Source organism: Palaemon carinicauda, chromosome 7 (assembly GCF_036898095.1).
Source record: "Palaemon carinicauda isolate YSFRI2023 chromosome 7, ASM3689809v2, whole genome shotgun sequence".
Lineage (NCBI taxonomy): Eukaryota > Metazoa > Arthropoda > Malacostraca > Decapoda > Palaemonidae > Palaemon > Palaemon carinicauda.
In genome coordinates this window covers 144,519,700-144,530,369 of record NC_090731.1, presented here as the reverse complement: position 1 = coordinate 144,530,369, position 10,670 = coordinate 144,519,700, and the positions used below count along the sequence as shown (strand labels likewise).

The 10,670-nt window shown below is 36.5% G+C and overlaps 1 long non-coding RNA gene across 1 annotated transcript; it reads left to right on the top strand.

Moving 5' to 3' along the window:
• The first annotated feature begins 290 nt into the window (after positions 1–290).
• On the top strand, positions 291–3,759 carry LOC137644060 (uncharacterized). Its single transcript, XR_011045123.1, has 2 exons — positions 291–566; positions 3,031–3,759. It is a non-coding gene; the product is annotated as an uncharacterized lncRNA (long non-coding RNA).
• The last annotated feature ends 6,911 nt before the right edge of the window (positions 3,760–10,670 follow it).

Below are 10,670 nucleotides of genomic sequence, written 5' to 3'. Positions count from 1 at the left end.
CTTGGAAAAGTTAGTTAAACATCGTTTATCCAGACCCAATAGATCGCTAAGATCGAAAAAAAATATGAAAATACCAGCCAGAATTAGAATAAAATAATGCCTAAAAATACATATTAAAGAGCAATGAATGCCAAAAATAATCACCATAAAAATATATAAGGAAATCAAGCTGAGTAAATGAGTGGTTAGACTTCTTGGGGAGTTTCCGTTCACAAAGTCAAAAATAAAGAAAATCACCAAAACCAGACAGAATTGCGGGCAATATTCAGTGTCGTATTGCGTGGCTGAAGAGTCCTTGGCTATCTGTCTTTTTCTGCTTGCATCCTGGAGTCCATGATTGGCAATTGACAGACGGAGTTTTGCTCTACGGCCGAGATTCAACGGTTCTATTTTTAAGTCTTGAGTCGGGTTGGTCAGTGCCATTAAGCGAGAATTTTGATACTGGAAGATATCCAAGTTGAGGTATTTTGCAAGTTATTTTCGTGCGTTTACGCGAATTGAAGTGTCTTCGATATTAGCCGATCTTCTTTGCAAACTTTTATTTTCTTGTTATTCGTGGATTAATGGTAAGTGTTCATGTGATTTCATGTTAGAAGTTTTCTGCATGTTTTTGTTAATCTGTTTTTTACTTTCGAAGTGGAAAATGCGTCGTATGTTTCAAAGGTTGTAGGTTAGACTATTTTTGTGAAGTCATCGCGTCATTAATACAGTTTATGGGTTGTTGTTCATTTCGGACGTTTACTGGCGTTCGGTCTTATTCGTAATTGTCCAAGCTTTCAAACTTTGATATTTGGTGTGAAATAGTTTTACTAATGACTTCACTTTAATCTACTTTAATTGATGCATTGATATAAATCAAGTTTTTAAAGTTTTCTTTTCCACTCCAGCATCTAGGTTTGTTGTTTAAGCAGTGCAATGACTTAAATATGGTTGTAGTATTAAGTGTGCTATCTTCGAAGAACATTTGTAATTTGACATAGTGGTTAGACTTTATTGTCAATCTTCAATTATTGTCTAAGTAATGGGTTAATCTTTCAAACCTTAGTTTAAGCTTCTCAAGTGATTCGGTATCTGGTTGAACTTTTTATTGATTGTTACATGCAGGTTAATATAGTTGATTAATCGGCTTACGTTTTCTCTTATTGTCGAGATAGTTTCATTCTTTATGCCTTTCACATAAATCACGCAATAAGTGTTTTGGCCTTTGATAGTTTACGTTAACTGCCTATATAACCTAAAAATATACCTTGTTTGGGTAGGAAACTCTACACCCCCTAAATTTGATTAATCATATTTTACATTATTTTTGGAAACTTTAAGTAAAAATTACGTGGATTTGGTCCAATGTAATGATTTAAGAGTATATGAATGATTTGGTATAGTAATTAAATCTGTCATAAGAGTATGTAATTTAGATGTATTATTGAGGTTAGTGTTTAAAGTTTATGATTTTTCGTTACCTTAGCATTATGAAATTAGTATTAATTCATATTTCAGAATTTAGAAACTAGTTATCAGTCTAGTAAAGGTTTTTAAATGTTAATTTAATTAGTATATGGGTCTTATTTTCTTATCAAAATTAGTTTCAAAGGGTTGAATAGCAAGCAAACTTAGAGCTTTTAAACTCGATACAAATTTGCTTAAACGGTTAATTACTTTAGAGGTTAGCTAGCATCTAAGTATGGCTTTTTGAATAGCATGAAAGATTCGGCTTTTAAACTCAATTTGTTTTAACGGTTTATTAAAAGTTTAGTTTCTCTTATTATTAGTATGGCTATTTAAGGATGGCTATCTAAGGCTGCTTCGAATTTTCCTGAAGTGTATGGAAGATGTGTGCATGATAAAGTAAATTTTCATTTATATTTTAATTCTATATAAAGTCCACCTTTTCCGGGGTGGCTGTTGCCACGGAGGCAAAGGTGGACTTAGGGGTGTCCATGGTAGACTTTTAAGTTTACCATGGACATCCTGAAAATAACTTGCTAGTTTTTTTCCTTCTAGTTCAACATTAATCTCAGATAATGCAGTTATGTGGTCGTTGTTAAGGTAGACTTGTAATCCCTATGGTAAATTTCAGTATTCTTTGCTTTGCCAAAGAAACTTTTTTAATTGCAACCAAATTTTAACAACTAGCAGCTCTTGCAGAGCAAAATAAAGTTTATATTTACTGGGACGATATATTTACTGGGACGAGATTAATGGGGCATCAATGCTGGGTATTTTGCTAGAGATTCACAGAAGTTAGTCATAACTTGAAGTTTAGACGGTCGTGGGTGACATACTAGTTTTACGAACTTTTATTATAATGTCGAATGCTAAAATCTTAGGGTTAGTGTATATCAGATTTATCTATACCAACTAATTGTTCACACATTTTGCAGTTTTTAGGCGTAGTTTTATTTAACCTTTTGCCTGGGGAATTTAGTTTGGTAAATTGTCTTGTCGAAAGAATAAGGTGTTCTTCAGTGGGTTTTAGATAATACAGAAAGGCATGTGGCGCAAAAAGCTCTATATTTTGTCTTCCTCATAAATATACTTGCCATTTATATATATTTGATTCAGATTTTTTAAACTTACGCTCTTTTTATATCTCCTATCCTGTATATCTCCTTCCTGTATATCACCTCTTACGGATTGGAATATTGGGCCTTTCAACAGTCAACAAATTGTTTAGGTAATTGTTACCACATAACGGTTTGGAGAAGTTTTAGTGATAGCTATAGTATGGATTTGAAACTTCAGCTGGGTAAGGCTTCAGCTTGGTGTAGTATTGGTTTTGAACATGCTTAAAATGAAGTAATTTTGATTACTTTATCTGGCTCTTCTAATTCAGTTATTAAAAGCATTTTTTTATCTAACTTTGACTGTGGGTACGCCTTAGTGGTAGCAGTTTTTTCTTTTCTAAATGCGCTCGGCATTGAACTTGATACTTGGGAAAAGTTTAGTTCTGTATGTGGCTAGTAGCCAGTTTCTGTTTTTGCTGTGTACTATTGATGTCTGTAGTAATTCTCTTTGAATATTTTAAAACAGGCTTAATGTTTAAACTGCATTGATGCCAGGGCAACGTTTGGTCTGCCTATTAGTAGCTGCCCATAAAATTGGCAGCACGGGGCTTGAAGGCAGTTAGCAGGGACAATCTGGGAACTTGAAGTTTTGGATTTGTGGCCTGCGGCGTACCTGATGAAAGGAAAAACTGCCATTGCACTATTTTCCTGCACTGGAAAAGACACTGTACTCCGATAACGAGAAAGCCTGCTCTTCTGTTCCCACCCGTGACCCTAACCACAAGTTTGACTGGAGCAGTGAAGCATAGTAAACAACCGTTCAAGATGGAACAAATTGGTAAATGCATCGGTGAACTGACATTAGTGCAGCAGCAGCAGTAGTTGTGCAGCACGTCTGGCTGAAGTGAAGCATTCTCGTTGACATCAGATTTAAATGTTTTTAAGCAAATACAATTCAACCTTTTACATTTTTGTATAAATTTTGAACAAAAATGTTATAGGACACGAAAGATATTTTCTACTGAATTTCTTAACGTTGTATTACATATCAAGAACTTAAAACTGTGTCCAAAGGTAGGGCCCTTGAAAAAAAAAATAATCTTGCCTGTATATATACAGCCAAAATCCTTTAACTATGTTACAAAAAATTAACTTTTAAAGTATGCATTTTGAAAGAATTGTGATACTGAGACCACCCAAAATAAAGGTTGTAGAGATTTTGAGGTTTTCTTTCAAGCAATATAGGAAAATTGGATATATTTTAATTTGTTCCTAATGTTGCTTTAAAAACAAAACTACCATGCATATACTATGAATTCTAATTAAAGTAATTCTAATTGAAGTGTTAGCCGAGCCTTCCAACTAAGGGTTTGTCAAATCGTCGGTTGTAAGTACTAAAATTGAAAACTTGAAGCTCAAATTGTGACAAATTTTAAGGTTGACTAGAGCAGTGAGGCATAGTAAACTACACTTCAGATGGAATAAATAGTAAATCCATCGGAAAATGGGTATTAGTGGTGCAGCTGGGTATTAGTGGTGCAGCAGCAGCAGTCTGGCTGAAGTAAAACTATTTTGGTCACCTAAATCAGATTTAAAGCAAATAAAAATTGAAACTTTTACCTTATTTTTATACTAAAAAATTCCTGATTTATTTTTACTAAATAACTTAACTAAAATGAAAAAGGACAAAAGAACCCTTAAGGCTAAATTTGTTTATATACACAACTTAAAGCCTTATGTGCAAAGGTAGGTCTAATTTTAAAAATATCCAGAGAAAGCTTGCCTGTACATATTACAGACATAAGGCCGTAACAATGTTACAAAACAAAATTTGTTAATTCTGAATTTACAGTTTGATACAACACTGATACCATTCAAACCCGTTAAGGTTATCGTTAAGATGTTGAATTTTGCCTTCTAGCTATATAGGATAATCAGATATGAATTTCTGAGGATTTGTTCCTCAATTTAAACCTTTTTCAACATTCATCATAGATATACTATGATTTCTAAGTCTAAAAATTCTCTTATCGAAGTGTTGCCCAGTCGTCTGAAGGGTATATGCCAATTCGGTTATTGTAGGAACTAAAACTGAACTTGAGACAAAACTTTCCACTAAATTGTGAAATTTCTAAGTTACAATTGATTTGTACGGCGCAGAGGAATTGCTGCTAGTAATTGAAAAAGCTTTTGATTGGTCTGAATCACTTGAAATGTTTGGGTGTTTTTAAAAATGTGAAACCTAAGCTCGTCTACTGCAGATATTTAATGTTGGTGCAGGATTAAGTAGAAATTATTTATAATTATTAATACTTGCTAAGCTACAACCTTAGTTGGAGAAGTAGGTGCTATAAGCCGGGGGCTCCAACTGGGAAAATAGCCCAGTTATGAAAGGAAACTGGAATAAACTTTACCAGTAACATAAACTAAATAACTAAAATATAAAATATCTAAAATATAAAAACATCAATAAAACAAGGGGAAGCAAAATAAGATAGAATAGTGCGCCCGATTGTACCCTCAAGAAGTACAGGAAAACATTGAATGACAAATACCAAAACTTTTGTTGCCTAAATTCAGATAAAATCCAACTGGAGCGATCATGGCAGTGGGTACGGAGACAAAGTATGTGGTAACAGTTGATGAAATGATTAATAATCTGAATTTTTTAAATTATTCTAGCTCCTAGATATACTGAAAGATAATTTGAGCATATACTAAATTGAGTATTGTAATTAGTAGTTGTCATTAGTAGAGTGGGCGCTGGAGAGGTAGGTGTCATTGGGAAGTATGGCGTACCAGGTGAAAATGAGTGGTGTGAGACTGGTAGATGTGTGTTGAACAAGAGATGGTACTAAGTGCTAGCTTTTTCAAAAAGAAAGATAAAAACAAGTATACATGGGTAAGAGTGGCAAATGGAAGAGTAGTAGAAAGGGCATTAATGGATTGTGTTAATAACTAAAAGAATGTTTGGAAGATTGAAAGGCGTGCACATGTTTAGTGGTATGGCTAACGGTATGTCTGATCATTTTTTGGTGGAAGGAAAATTAGTTGTAGCAAAAGAGTGGGGGAATAGAGTAGGTGGATGTAAAAGGGAGCTAGTGAGGGTTGAAGATCTAATAAAACCGGGGGTAAAAAGTAAATAACAGGAAAGGTTGAAAATGGCATATGACGAAGTGAGAGTAAGAGAAACTGGTAATTTAGAGGAGTGGAAGTTAGTAAAAGAAAATTTTGTTGGGATTGCAAGTAATGTGTGTGGCAAGAAGGTTGTTGGAGGTAGCATGAGGAAGGGCAGTGAATGGTGGAATGAAGGAGTGAAGGTAAAAGTGGAAGAGAAAAAGAGGGCTTTTGAAGAATGGCTGCAGAGTAATAGTATAGGGAAGTTTGAAAAATAGAGAAAAATGTGGAAGTAAAGCGCAAGGTACGTGAGGCAAAGAGGGCAGCCGACCTGAGGTGGGGTCAGGGATTGGGTCAGTCATATGAAGAGAATAAGAAGAAGTTTTGGAAAGAAGTGAAGAGAGTAAGGAAAGCTGGCTCAAGAATTAAAGAGACAGTGAAAGATGGAAATGGAAGGTTGTTAAAAGGAGAGGAGGCAAGGAAAAGGTGGGCGGAATATTTTGAAAGTTTACTGAATGTAGAGGATAATAAGGAGGCAAATATAATTGCTGTTGCAGGTGTTGAGGTGCCGGTGATGGGAGATGAGAATGAGAGAGAGATTACAATAAGGGAATTGAGGAGAGCACTAGATGAAACGAGAGTAGGAAAAGCGACTGGTATGGATGGTGTGAGAGCTGAGATGTTGAAGGAAGGGGGTGTGACTGTACTTGAATGGTTGGTGAGATTGTTTAATGTGTGTTTTGTGTTGTCAATGGTACCAGTAGATTGGGTTTGTACATATATTGTACCACTATATAAGGGTAAGGGGGATGTGCATGAGTGTTGTAATTCAAGAGGTATTAGTTTGTTGAGTGTAGTTGGAAAAGTGTATGGTAGAGTAATGATTAATAGGATTAAGGATAAAACAGAGAATGCAATCTTAGAAGTACAGGGTGGTTTTAGAAGAGGTAGGGGTTGTATGAATCAGATTTTTACAGTTAGGCAGATATGTGAGAAATGTTTAGCAAAAGGTAAGGAGGTGTATGTTGCGTTTATGGATCTGGAGAAAGCGCATGATAGAGTTGATAGGGAAGCAATGTGGAATGTGATGAGGTTATTTGGAGTTGATGGAAGGTTGTTGCAAGCAGTGAAAAGTTTCTACAAAGGTAGTAAAGCATGTGTTAGAATAGGAAATGACGTGAGTGATTGGTTTCCGGTGAGAGTGGGGCTGAGACAGGGATGTGTGATGTCACCGTGGTTGTTTAACTTGTATGTTGATGGAGTGGTGTGAGAGGTGAATGCTCGAGTGCTTGGACGAGGATTAAAACTGATAGACGAGAATGACCATGAATGGAAGGTAAATCAGTTGTTGTTTGCGGATGATACTGTACTGGTTGCAGACACAGAAGAGAAGCTTGACCGACTAGTGACAGAATTTGGAAGGGTGTGTGAGAGAAGGAAGTTGAGAGTTGATGTGGGTAAGAGTAAGGTTATGAGATGTACGAGAAGGGAAGGTGGTGTGAGGTTGAATGTCATGTTGAATGGAGAGTTACTTGAGGAGGTGGATCAGTTTAAGTACTTTGGGTCTATTGTTGCAGCAAATGGTGGAGTGGAAGCAGATGGTACGTCAGAGAGTGAATGAAGGTTGCAAAGTGTTGGGGGCAGTTAATGGAGTAGTAAAAAATAGAGGATTGGGCATGAATGTAAAGAGAGTTCTATATGAGAAAGTGATTGTACCAACTGTGATGTATGGATCGGAGTTGTGGGGAATGAAAGTGATGGAGAGACAGAAATTGAATGTGTTTGAGATGAAGTGTCTAAGGAGTATGGCTGGTGTATCTCGAGTAGATAGGTTTAGGAACGAAGTGGTGAGGGTGAGAACGGGTGTAAGAAATTAGTTAGCAGCTAGAGTGGATATGAATGTGTTGAGATGGTTTGGCCATGTTGAGAGAATGGAAAATGGCTGTCTGCTAAAGAAGGTGATGAATGCAAGAGTTGATGGGAGAAGTACAAGAGGAAGGCCAAGGTTTGGGTGGATGGATGGAGTGAGGAAAGCTCTGGGTGATAGGAGGATAGATGTGAGAGAGGCAAGAAATAGAAATGAATGGCGAGCGATTGTGACGCAGTTCCGGTAGGCCCTGCTGCTTCCTCCGGTGCCTTAGATGACCGCGGAGGTAGCAGCAGTAGGGGATTCAGCATTATGAAGCTTCATCTGTGGTGGATAACGGGGGAGGGTGGGCTGTGGCACCCTAGCAGTACCAGCTGAACTCGGTTGAGTCCCTTGTCAGGCTGGGAGGAACGTAGAGAGTAGAGGTCCCCTTTTTGCTTTGTTTCATTTGTTGATGTCGGCTACCCCGCACAAATTGGGGGAAGTGCCTTGGTATATGTATGTATGTATGTATGTATGTACTAAATTGAGTATTTTCTCAAGTTTATTCCTTAGGACTTTCTCCCATTGGGACGGAGAAATTGTTGCACTATCTTAATAAGCTGCTTAGTTAGCCAACAGAGTCTGCACATAAAGTGCTTATTCAGTAGCTGTTAATTTTAGGGGTAGCAGGTACTTTGTATTTCTTTACTGGTATCAGAATGCAAAGTAATAAAATTGAATATTACTTTCACTATAAACAAGAAGTTTTTTTTGCGAAAATATTATATCCGCTAGACGTATTACTAGATAACCTACCACCCTAGTTGGAAAAGCAGGATGCAATATTAAGGTCTCCTAGCCACTGTCATGAGATGCGTCCACGCGCTCGAACAGTGTCCGTCGAACACAAATGTTACCAGGTAACATGTGAAAGAAGCGTTAATGACGTCAATTACGAACACCAAGTGGTGTGTCAGACACTGCCTTTGTTCGTAGAGTTCGAGCTTCAGACACTCCGAGGCGTTCTATTTGTTTACCGGATAACTTTAACTTTTAGAAGATTAGGTATCACCTTCCCTGTAAACATAACTGGTTGTAATCCAGATACGGAGGAAAGCTGACTTTGAGATAGAAGACAGGCTCAGTTGCTAATCAAACAGTACTGGCAGAGCCCATGCTTATAAAACATCAAAGCACATGTTTACAAAGACAGAAATAAACGTGTAGCAGCAATAAATAAAATAACGTCAGAATTTCAGAGAAGTGGAATGTTTGTAACTGGTTTACAAGTCGAAAAGAATATGGAATCCTTAACGGGTCATTACAAAGAAGAGCTACGCAAAAGGGTAAACAAAAACAGTCGTATGTTGGTACAGAAGACATTTGCACAACCAACTTATGGGGATTCGATGTAAGGTATAGCATAACAGAATCTGTTTTAATTATGGACACCGAAGTCTCTCATTTGCTCGAAGAAGTGTTTGATCGTGAGGAAAATACGAAATTCTCTCTCTCTCTCTCTCTCTCTCTCTCTCTCTCTCTCTCTCTCTCTCTCTCTCTCTCTCTCTCTCTCTGTACGAGAAAAGTGGAAACAAATTTTAAACATTTTATCTTTATCACTGAAACAATTTGGATTTAGTTAATAACACATAATCCGAAGTATGACCAGTCTCAAACATTAGTTATTTCTTGGAATAATATAGGCTATACATTGAACGTTCATAACCATAACATCATCAGTATAATGATAGGTTAATATAAGTCAGGCATATGTGATTCTGTAATGCCTCCTGACGTGTTTCTGGAAAAATGCTTCCTCTCATGCATGTGTCCTGCTTAGTTATAAAAGGTTTTAAGCTCCCCGATAAAATGTATAAAGCGTTTGGGCCCATCAGTAGTTTTAAAATCTGATCAATAATCAATTTTGAGGTTCCTTCAGAATGGATGAATGGCTTCTCTTTTCACTCCGTCTTTGCAACTAGTCTTTCCATGTAGAATTTCATTGTTCTCAAAAGGTCAGGAATAATCATGCTGCATAATGTAATTTATTGGATTGTGCTTTTATTTTATGTTGTACTGTGGTTATGATGTTCCGTACTTGAAGCTGATAACTACTATTTGATTCTCGAGTACAGATAACATAGATAACAGAGATAGCACCGGACATCAGCTTTGGATATTTCTTCCGGTCTTTGTCTGGTAAAAGGAGGAGAAATCCTGGTTGTCAACTTCATCTGGTACCACCGTTTGTTACCATATCAACTTCCCTAAATTCAACGCTTATGACGTCATTCTCTTTCAATTTAGATATGGTAACAGTGTTTGTCCGACAAACACGGTTCGACCGTGAGGATGCACCTTTAGGCAACAAGCATTATGAACTATTATTAAAACTGTGCCAAAGATTAAAGTCTATATAAGGAATTAAAAATATAAGATCCTGTAGGCCTGTCCATACGGGCAGACGTGTAAGCCATGCAGGATGGCGGTCGCATTTTGCCTGGCAGGGCCGGTCCGTAAGCCCTGTCCACACGATCGTGCATACCCGACGGGCAAGCAGTGATACCAGCGACAATAGTTAGTGAAAATGAGGGTTGATGACGGCAGAAGCGAGAAAACACTATGATGCCAGATACCTGTCTGTGGTTTTCACGCTTCTGACGTCATTAACCTTCATTCTTACTAACTATTGTGGTCTGGTATCACTGTTTGCCCGTCGGGTATGCACGATCGTGTGGACAGGGCTGTAAACGCTGTCAACATAGCAGGGTTGATGAATAGGTAGGTTTGCCCGATGATCCCGGTGCAGATAACAGGGTACTATAAACCTCTTATACCTGGGTATAGATTATTATTTTAGACATGTATATAAAAATTTATTTTTAATACTTGTAATGATTTTTTTCATCTAAGAGCTACACATGATTTGTTCTCATTAACCCTATTTGCCATGTTACCCCTTCATGAAACATTTTATTAAGTTATTAAGTATATATATATATATATATATATATATATATATATATATATATATATATGTATATATAAATATATATATATATATATATATATATATATATATATTATATAATATATATAGTACATATAATATATATATAATATGTATAATATACAGTATAATATATGATAAATATAATATATACATATGTATATATATATATATATTAGTGTAGTAAAAG